The sequence below is a fragment of the Arachis ipaensis genome, chromosome B02 (genome assembly GCF_000816755.2).
Source record: "Arachis ipaensis cultivar K30076 chromosome B02, Araip1.1, whole genome shotgun sequence".
Lineage (NCBI taxonomy): Eukaryota > Viridiplantae > Streptophyta > Magnoliopsida > Fabales > Fabaceae > Arachis > Arachis ipaensis.
Window position 1 is genome coordinate 14,740,390 of NC_029786.2, and position 10,258 is coordinate 14,750,647.

The window sequence follows — 10,258 nt, forward strand, 5'->3', positions numbered from 1 at the left end:
TTCTGTATAATGTATATAATGGAGTTAATTTCAAATTAAAATTAAAGTATCATATGTTTATTCACTACAAGAAAAAGCGTGTTTTTCGACGCCAAAAATCGACGGCTATTTCTGCCGTCGATAATTTTTGACGGCCTGCCGTCGATATTACTAAAAAAATAATTAAAAATAAAAATATTAAAATCGACAGCCTAGTCGTCGATATTTTTATAATGCATTAATTTATTTCTCTATTATCGTCATATTATAGGCAAACCAGAAGTCGAAAATAAAATCAACGAATATGGCGTCTATTTTATTATTTTAAATATCGACAATTTTGCCGTCGATAAATTTGAACGGTCTAGATTACTTTCTAAAATGGCATGAATGGTATAAATTTAATCTATATAATAGACGCTATATGTGTTGTTTTTTTTATATTAAAATCGACGAATATGGCGTCTATTTTATTATTTAAAATATCGACACATTTGCCGTCGATAAATTTGAACGGTCTTGATTGCTTTCTAAATCGGAATGAATGATGTAAATTTAATCTATAAAATAGACGCTATATGTGTTGTTTTTTTTTAATTAAAATCGACAAATATGCCGTCGATTTTTATCACTAAAAACACATGTTCTCGCGTCAACTCCCGCTTCCAAATTCAGAAACGCAAACTTCCCCAAATTCAAGCTAGGTATTCTTCAAGCTAGGTATCCTTTGGTTGACTTCGCTTTCTCTTCACCACCGCCGCCGTCCGACACCACCACCGGCGACCACCATCGCTTACCCTCTCTCTCTTCCTTTTTCTCTTTCTTCCCCATTTCTCCATTTCTTCGTTCCTGCGTGCGACACCCCTGTTCGTGGAGTCACCCTCTGTCCGCGTCTTCAAGCACCGACAAGCAACCACCAGCGGCGGTGACCTTCTGTGCCACCGCGACATCACCACCGCCCCACCGCCTCTCCGTTCTTCTTCCTCCTTTCATCAATGCAGGTTCCCTTCCCATGTTCCCTGTCTTTCTTTTCTTTATTTTCACTGCTTTTTAATTCTGTTTTTAGAAATTTTGGTTAGGCTTAGGTTTGTTAAAACTTGTGTTTCTGGACTAAAATTGTTGTTGGCTGTATCTTTCTAAAATTACTGGGTTGAATGCTGCTTAGATTGAATTAAAATTTACTGTTTTGAACTCTGCACACCACATGTTCGGAGAAATGCCTAAATGGAATTTTTTATTTAATTTCTATGTCTGATCAGCATAGGCTTTACATTATGGAACACTTAGCTTAATTAAAGTGTCAAGATAATTATTATTTTGATATTAACTAATATGCTACACAATCTCTTACGAAAGCTTATTTTGCTACACAGCACACTACACTACAACTACTACTTTCGGCAAAACAAAAAAGTACATAATATAAAAGCCTCTTGCTAGCTACTACTTTCAGGTTGATTTCTCTCCCTTTAAGTCTTCAAGTTTAATTAGCTGATGGTGTCTTGCTTGAGTTGTAAGAATTAAAGTTTAATTTGCCAAAGTTTCTTTGATATGCACATTAGCAATATTTTAATGACTTAAAGGGAATGGGAACCGACAAACAGTGCTACTGCTGCTTTGTAAAAACAAAAAGTGATACTGCTAATGCTAACTTCACAACTTCCTCATGACTGAATTAATGAAGGAAAATAATGAAGGAAAGGTAAAACCCCATCCATTATAAAGACTTGAATGGTGGTTATATTCCAAAGTCAGCTTTAATTTCAACGAGAACATTTTTTTTCTTGGTAAGAGATCACTTGCATCAATGCATCTGGGTTAGCTAGTTGAACGATACACTCTATCGTATCGATTGTTGAAAAGGTAAGAACAAAATTAAAGTGCCTAATTAGTTTTTGATTTGCATAGGTTTGTTGTGAACATAGTGCTACAACTGACCAGGAACTGCACTAATATTTTAAGCAGTATTTTGCAAATGTAGTATTTTCTTTCTTTTTTTTTTTCTTCTTTTTTTGTTATGATGTTTGAATGACAGATAATTTTTATGAGACGATTCTATTCAAACCAAAATTAATATCTAGATTTATATTGTGATATGATTTTTTTTTCTTTGATGAAGACTTTTAAATTACTTTAAACCAGTTGACCAATTCCATTGGTTTAGACTTTAGACTCATTAATATTATTCTTTTCCCTTCTACTTTTTTGGTATTTCATTTTTTCTTTTCTTTACTATTTCTTTTTTTTTTTAAATCTGTTTGTTAATTTGTTATTTCTGACATGCTTTCTATTATGTGCCCATATAAGCCAACACCATGCATTCACAAGGTAAGAGAGATTATTTGACAGGAGACCTTGACACAATTTCACTTATATTACATCTTCCCACATTAGATTCACCCTATCTACCTCTTCATATCCATCTCTAGATTTAATTTTATTTGAATCAAGATAACATACTTTAAGACACATTAAAATGGCAATACCTTATATATGTTTCATGGTATTATTGAAACTAACTATGCCCTGTTTTAAATGGCAATATCTTATAGTTTATATAGTATTTGAGACACATTAAAATTAAAATGAGCTATTGTACCTTATCAGATTTTGGAATTAGTTTCCTTAGACTTGTAAGCTATGCATTGATCCGGTCACTGCGCCGCTTCTCGGCCTGGCTGTGGCTCTTGGAAGCACTAGCAGCTCTGTCTCCGGCCACCATTTCGACCGGTGCCGGCCATGAATGAAAACTATTATTGTTATCATTATGATCATGACATTGTGGTTAGAATTGTGATGATGAACCATTTTGCAGCTTCAAGTTCATGCCATCTTTTATTTTGTTGTTGACTCTTCCTTTATTTGTTTGGATTAACTTCCCCAACACCGTTTATGGTTATCAAAACAACTTTTAATTTTCTCATAAATTATTGTTATTTTCTTTTAAATGAATGCTTTATAATTATAAAATTTATTTTAACGTGACTTCCATTTCTTCTCAAACATGACATTAGAAAGTATTAATATGGATAACTATTTCAGAAAAATCAGATAATAATGAGGTAGCTAATTATATGATGTATAATTTTTATATTTTTGGATTTGAGAGTTTTGTTCGGCTGACTAAGTTTCATTGTCCGTCCAAATTAATCTTTGGCCAGTTTATTCCAATGAAAATACTAGTGTTCGGCTGACCATGTTTTTAGAAAACTATTATGCATTGTTTTTAGTGTTGATGTGCCTATATATATATTTTTTGGCAGGGTTGACATAGTCACAAGTATTATCAAAGTTTCAGTGGCATTCATTTACACTATCACAAGTATTGGTAGAGTTTAAGACTCCCAGAAAAGCTATTCAAGGTTTAACCTTCTACTTTTTTGTTTATTTATTATCTCTGTTAAACTATTATGCATTCTTATCTATACTTACTTATGTATGCTTGTTTATGTAAACCATTCATGGTGAAAGTATAAATTATATTGATGATAAGATTTTTATTTGTTCTCGTTGAATAAAAAAATTAAAAAGTGAATATTATCCCTTTCATATGTAGGAAATTAAATTCATTAATAATGAAAAACCAGAACCGAAGTTGGATGTATGATAGAACGTATGATCAGAGGCGGGGTCTTAAACCCAGTTTTATTAAAGGGGTAAATGAATTTGTGGATGTGTGTACTAGAACTCATGAATTTCTCAGAGGAGGTTTAGTTAGGTGTCCATGTGCCAGATGTCAATGTGAGATGTTTAAACAGTTGATCGACATTAAGATTGATCTATATACTCATGGGTTTAAATCTAATTATTGGGTTTGGACAGAGCATGGAGAAGAGATACCCACAGAGAATCAGATTAGGATAGAAGAAGATATTGAAAGTAGCTCTGAATTAGGTGGTGTTACATGGGAAGAAAATTTTGATCGTTATCATGAGATGGTTGTTGATGCTTTGCAACCTGAGTTTCACATGTACATGCAACCAACAGTGGAGGAACCAAATCGAGATGCTAAGAGATTTTATGACCTCTTAGATTCAGTTAGTAAACCCTTGTGGGAAAATTGTATCCATTCACGATTGTCACTTGCTAGTAGGATGCTGAGTATAAAATCTGAGGGAAACCAATCCCAGGGATCTTTTGACCAGTGGGCAACTTTGTTAGAGAAATGCAAACAACTCCAAATGAAATTCCTGCTAATTACTATGAAGCTAAGAAAATTGTTTCCCAACTTGGGTTTAAGGAGGTTAAGATAGATTGTTGTGTCAATGGTTGTATGATATATTACAAAGAGGACAAAGATCTTAGACAATGTAAATTTTGTGGGGAGCTATTTGGTTCGTCATTGTTTGGATCTAATGCATATTGAGAAGAATATTTTTGATAACATAATGAATACCGTTATGGATACTGAAAGAACAAAAGACAATGAAAAGGCAAGGTTAGACATGGCTGTGCTTTGTAAGCGACCAGATTTGAATTTGGTGCAGGTATGCGAAGGTCATTGGGCAAAGCCTAAGGGCAACTATGTCTTGACACTCCAACAATGAAAAAATGTTTGTAAATGGGTACAAGAGTTGAAAATGCTAGATGGATATGTTTCAAATTTACAAAGGTGTGTTGATGTCAAGGGAGGAAAATTGTTTGGGATGAAAACTCATGATTGTCATGTATTCATGGAGCGTTTGCTTCCGTTAGCCTTCAAAGAGTTGCCAGACCACGTGTGGAAACCGTTGACCGAAATAAGTCAATATTTTAGGGACCTTTGTTCATCTACTCCTTCGGGTTAGCGATCTTGTACAAATGGGAGCTAATATTCCTGTTATTTTGTGCAAGTTAGAAAGAATTTTTCCACCTGCCTTTTTCGACGTAATGGAGCATCCACCAGTTCACTTGGCATATGAGGCACGTGTTTGTGGACCAGCTCAGTATAGGTGGATGTATCCATTTGAGCGTGAAATAGGCACGTATAAGAGATCAGTAAAGAATCGGGCTAGAGTAGAGGGTTCAATTTGTCAAGCATACCTAGCTAGAGAGACATCAAGTTATTGTTCTTATTACTTTGAGCCACATGTCATGTCTAAGAGAACAAGGCTGAATCGGAATGATGATGGTGGTGTAAGTTCATCTGAGCCTACCTTTTTCTATTTCTGATCAACCGGGTATTGCTGGGGGAGCCAACAAAGACAGATGGTTAACTAGTATGGAAATGAAAGCCGCTCACTTACATATCTTGTTGAATTGTCCTGAAGTCGATACATTTAGAAGTCAATACGAGCAGATCCATGGGAGCAATAATTCTTTATCCAACTTTCCATCATGGTTCCATGAGCATGTAAGTTTTTACATTTTGTTGATTGTATCAAAATATGTCAAAGTAAATCTTGTTTTTTCAAATACTATATTTTGTTTGACAAAATCAGGTAAAAAATCCCAATAATGGCATAACTTGTCCTCATTTATTGAGTTTAGCATTCGGGCCAAAAACTAGGGCCACGAGTGTTGGTATGTTCAAGGTTAATGGGTATAGATTTCATACTCCTGAGCATGCATCTGGAAAGAAGACAGATAATACAGGCATATATGTTAAAGGTGTGCAGAGTGATCCAGCTATTGTAGCTCCCAGTCGAGCAGGATCTTGTGGAAAAAGACAAACCACATCTAATAGTACCCAAGATGCTCAGAGTCAAGGAACATCCACTGCCACTGGTCACTCCAGCACAAGTGCTCCGAAGCTCAGATATGATGGTGCCAAATGGTTTGTTATTTGCTTTAAATTTTATGAACTAAGCGTGCACTTTAAATGGTGTGCTTTTATTTATTTAGTTGGATATTTGTTAATGAAAATATTTGCTTAACTATTTGCTTTGATTCGATATGCCTATCTTCTTAGTTCCTTTAGTTGTTATCAAAGCTAGCTTAACTATTTGCTTCCTGTGTCCAAGATCCATATATTTAAATGGTGTGCTTTTATTTGTTTCTTTGAATCGTCGTTCCTGCACATTCACCTTTTCTGTTTGCTTCTCTATTTGTACTGTTTGAGGCAACTGGTAGCAGTGCGTGCAGTATTATTTTGACTTGTTAGTATCTAATGCTTTGAGGTTTTCGTTACACTTTAGCTTTTGGTAGTTTGGACATAGATTTCATATATTAAGATATTTTGAGCCCACAAAATAGAGCATGTTTGCTTCTTTCATGTCAGTTTTAAATTTTATAAATGGTGTCATTTGGTTTTTGATGTAGTTGGTACCCACCTAAGCCTGGATTGAAGCGTATTTCTCAGGTTTTTAGGGAAAACTACAACAAGCCTTGGCTGAATTTTGATGAGGCAGATGATGATACTCGAAAAATATGGTGGACTGAGTGGAGGGTAAATTCTATCTCCTTATGCTCCTTATGAATAGCATTCATTGCTCATTATGTTCTATATATTCTGCCTTCTTGTTACTCTCTTTTTTAGAATAACAAGTTAACGTTTTCTTTATTAGAAAGAAAGAGAGGAAAACATTATCATTGTGCATAATATTCTTTATGATATCTACCAAAAAAATCTCTATAAAAAACTGTAGTCAGTAAGAAGCTTCCAATTGGCAAATATTTTAGTAGATTTTGGTGATTTAAAGCTTGCATATAGTAGATTTTGGCAAATATTTTAGTAGATTTTGGTGATTTAAAAAACTGTTTAATTATACTGCATATTCTGCACCCCTTGAGCTAGTCTTTCTTGACATTTTGGGACCCTCTAGATCAGGATTTAAATATTATCTTAGTATAGTTGATGCTGACACAAGGTATATTGAAACTGGTTGTAAACTCAAGCGTATACAAATAGATAATGCTAAAGAATTTTCTTCTACTGCTATTAAAGAATTTTTGCATCTCCATAGCATTAGTCATAGGCTTTCATGCCCTTATACACACCAACAGCAGGGTGTAGTTTAAAGAAAACATCGCCATATAACTAAAACTGGCCTTGCTTTACTTGCTACTGCTGATTTACCTAAACAATTTTGGGAAGATACCTTCCTCACTGCCACATTTTTAATTAATAGATTACCAACTCCTACATTGAACATGAAGTCACCTTTTGAAATGCTAAACAATGTTAAACCTGATTATACTATTCATAAGGTTTAATTCATACTCTACAATCTATATCTTAGCATATGTCGATGATATTCTCATTACATGTGATAATGATTCTACAATCTGCACTCTCATTGCTGATATAAAGTCTTTTTTGCATTAAAAGATCTAGGCAGTGTTAATTTCTTCTTAGGCTTAGAATTTAATATGCTTTGACATTATTGATACGGAGGAGGATGATATCTATCAAGCTTGGAGGTTTAGGGCTGCCAAGCGCTTGCGAGGTATGTCCATGCCATTCGCAAAAAAGGTGCCCGTCCATATTAGATCCCACCAGAAGTTCTTGGTGAATTGATAAGACGTTGGGACACTGATGCCTATAGACAATTACAGGTGAGAAATACAGCTGCCAGGAAATCGACTCGAGGTACTTTCCTTCACACTGCAGGAGGCACCACCTTTCCAGAAGCGAGATTACGCTTGGTAAGTTGCTTATAGAACTCTCTTTTTTACTTAAAGACAATCTTTACTATGATATTTGCTGTTCTGAAATTTTCTTAAGGCCAAACAAGTAAGAAAAAACTCACAGCAATTCTAATAGGTTTGTTTACCTTATTTATTTCATTTATAATTTTTCTTATTGGAATATCTGAGTTTTGAAGGTCATGGTTCATCAATTATAATCCCTTGTCCATACCCTACATGCTATTATTTGTGCTTGTGTTATGATTTATTGAAACAAAATGAGCTTGATGGATTATTAAGTTGCAACTAAATGTGAGTTTTGACCACTGATTATGACCTTGAAGTCCACTGATTGTGAGTTTTGACTTATTGTCACGTCTCCCATTGAGGTTCTAAATAAAACGAGCTTGTTCTATTCTGATTTTGCTTTTATTCTGCTTTTTAATTATTTTTAATGATTTTTTTAATTACTAAAATCTTATTACTAAAATATAGACACAACAGAACTAATCATATCTCAACAGTACTATATGCAATTTTTTCCTCAATCAGTGACAGTGTGTCATATTGTTTCTCTCATTATGCAGAATCATTCGCTTGGAAGACCATCACGTATGGAATCATTCGCTTGGAAGACCATCACGTATGGATGAGTTTTTTTAGCACACTCATACTCGCAAAGAGGATAGGACTCAATGGGTTGATGAACACTCCCGAAAGACAAAGATAACTTACCTTTATTAATTGTAACTATTTTGTTATCTAATTGTTATGCCTTATTAATACTTATAGTAGTTTATCAATCATTTCTCCTCATTGTAGGATATATTTCAAGAGCGTATGTTTCAGGCTGAGCAAGAGCGGCAGGCTGCTATAGAGGCTGGTGTAACTGATCCACCGCCTGTCTCTGAGGAAAGCATATGGATTGAGACAGTGGGTGGAAAATGAAGAGGTAGGGTATATGGTATGGGTGAGGTAAGGGACTCTTCCATGGTGTGGCCTCGAGTTGATGGGCCAACCACGACCACCAGCACTGATGTTTTAGATCTTAGAGAACGAATCATAATACTCAATAGGGAAGTTGAACAACATGCCGCTAAATATAGAGAGCTTGAAGACTGCTACCAAAAGGAGAAAAGAGAGTGGCAACAGACAGTTGAATCCTTGCGTGAGGATCTCAACACCAGTAACTCACAGATGGATCATTTTAGTCATCAATTGAGCAGCTTGACTGAGTATGTGAGGGCCATGGGTCCTAGTAGTTCTGGATCAAGTGTTCTCCCACCTCCTCCTTTTACTTTTCCAAGCTCTCAGAAAAGCACAGCTCCAGCCCTAGTCCCAACCCCAGCCTCAGGTAGAAAACTCCCACCTATTCTGCAGCGACCAGGACAACCACAGAGTTCTCAAAGGGAGGATGATTCTGACGATTTTGATGACTCGGATGATTATTTAGACGAGTATGAGTAGGTTATTTAATTACTTTACTTGGAATATTTTGTATTATTAGTAGATTACAATTTAAACGAATATAAGTCTAAGTTTAGTTATTTATCTTGTCTTGAGTCTTTATGTTAGAGGATTATTTATTATTTTAATAAGTTTGAAAACTTATTATCTAATATTTAGTATAAATTTTATTTTTATATTTAAAAGTTTATTTGTCTTGTTATCTATATTCTGTATAAATTTTATTTTTATATTTATTTGCATTAATTGTTTATTATTTTTCAAATAAAAAAATAATTAAAACATATCTATTAAAATCGACGGAATAGTTGTCGCTTTTTAATTTTAAAATAGACAAACAAACCCAAATACAGACATAGAATTTGTCGGTATATGAATAATAAAATCGACGGCAACTGCGTCGATTTTATTGGATCCAATATCGACAGCAAAGTTGTCGATTTTAGATAAAGGTGTCGTCGATTTTATTTGTATCAAATATCGACAGTAGAGGCGTCGATTTTATATAATAATATCGACGCCCTTGTTGTCGATTTTAGTAAGAATATAAAATTATCAAACTCATAATATCGATGGCCTTGCTGTCGATATTTTTAAATTATTATCGACGGCTAGGCAAGCCGTCGATTTTATTAGCATTTTGAAAAATTGACAAGTTTTATAGCGACCAACTCCGCCGTCTATTTTGCCGTCGAATTTTAATATTATTGACGGCTTAGCCGTCAATTTAGGCGTCGATTTTAACGACGTTTCTTGTAGTGATTTAAAGCGATTTAATAGGATATCAGATGTTTATTATCCCTGATATTCGGATAGTTATTCTGGATAGTATGGATGTATTGTATTTAATAAATTAGTAGTATTTTACCCTAGATGTTCGAACCTGTACGATAGCAGATAGTTACTTTTTTTTATTGGGTCAAAGAATCAATCCATTGTACATATTGTATACTTATTTCATTGACTCCCTAACAAAATCCGTATGTGTATTATGTCTCATTTTTTATCCCTAAAAAACAATCCATGTATAGAAGGTTTTATAATCAGTCCTTACTCATTAAAAGGTGTAAAATACACAAAACTTAACACTTATTAACAAATCTTTTTAAACACAGTTATTTTTAAAATTATCAAATATTTATATAATTCTGATATATTCACAAAATTTGAATATATATAGACTATTATACGAATGTGAATACGGGTTAAATACTAAATATACCAATTACCAAATGTTTTTAAAGTATAAAAATTAATAAAATAA

The 10,258-nt window shown here is 34.1% G+C and overlaps 1 long non-coding RNA gene across 1 annotated transcript; it reads right to left on the minus strand.

Annotated features, from left to right (window-relative positions):
* On the minus strand, positions 3,181–9,113 carry LOC110268729. Its single transcript, XR_002357144.1, has 3 exons — positions 8,965–9,113; positions 6,999–7,002; positions 3,181–3,292 (listed from the first exon to the last, which is right to left on the minus strand). It is a non-coding gene; the product is annotated as an uncharacterized LOC110268729 (long non-coding RNA).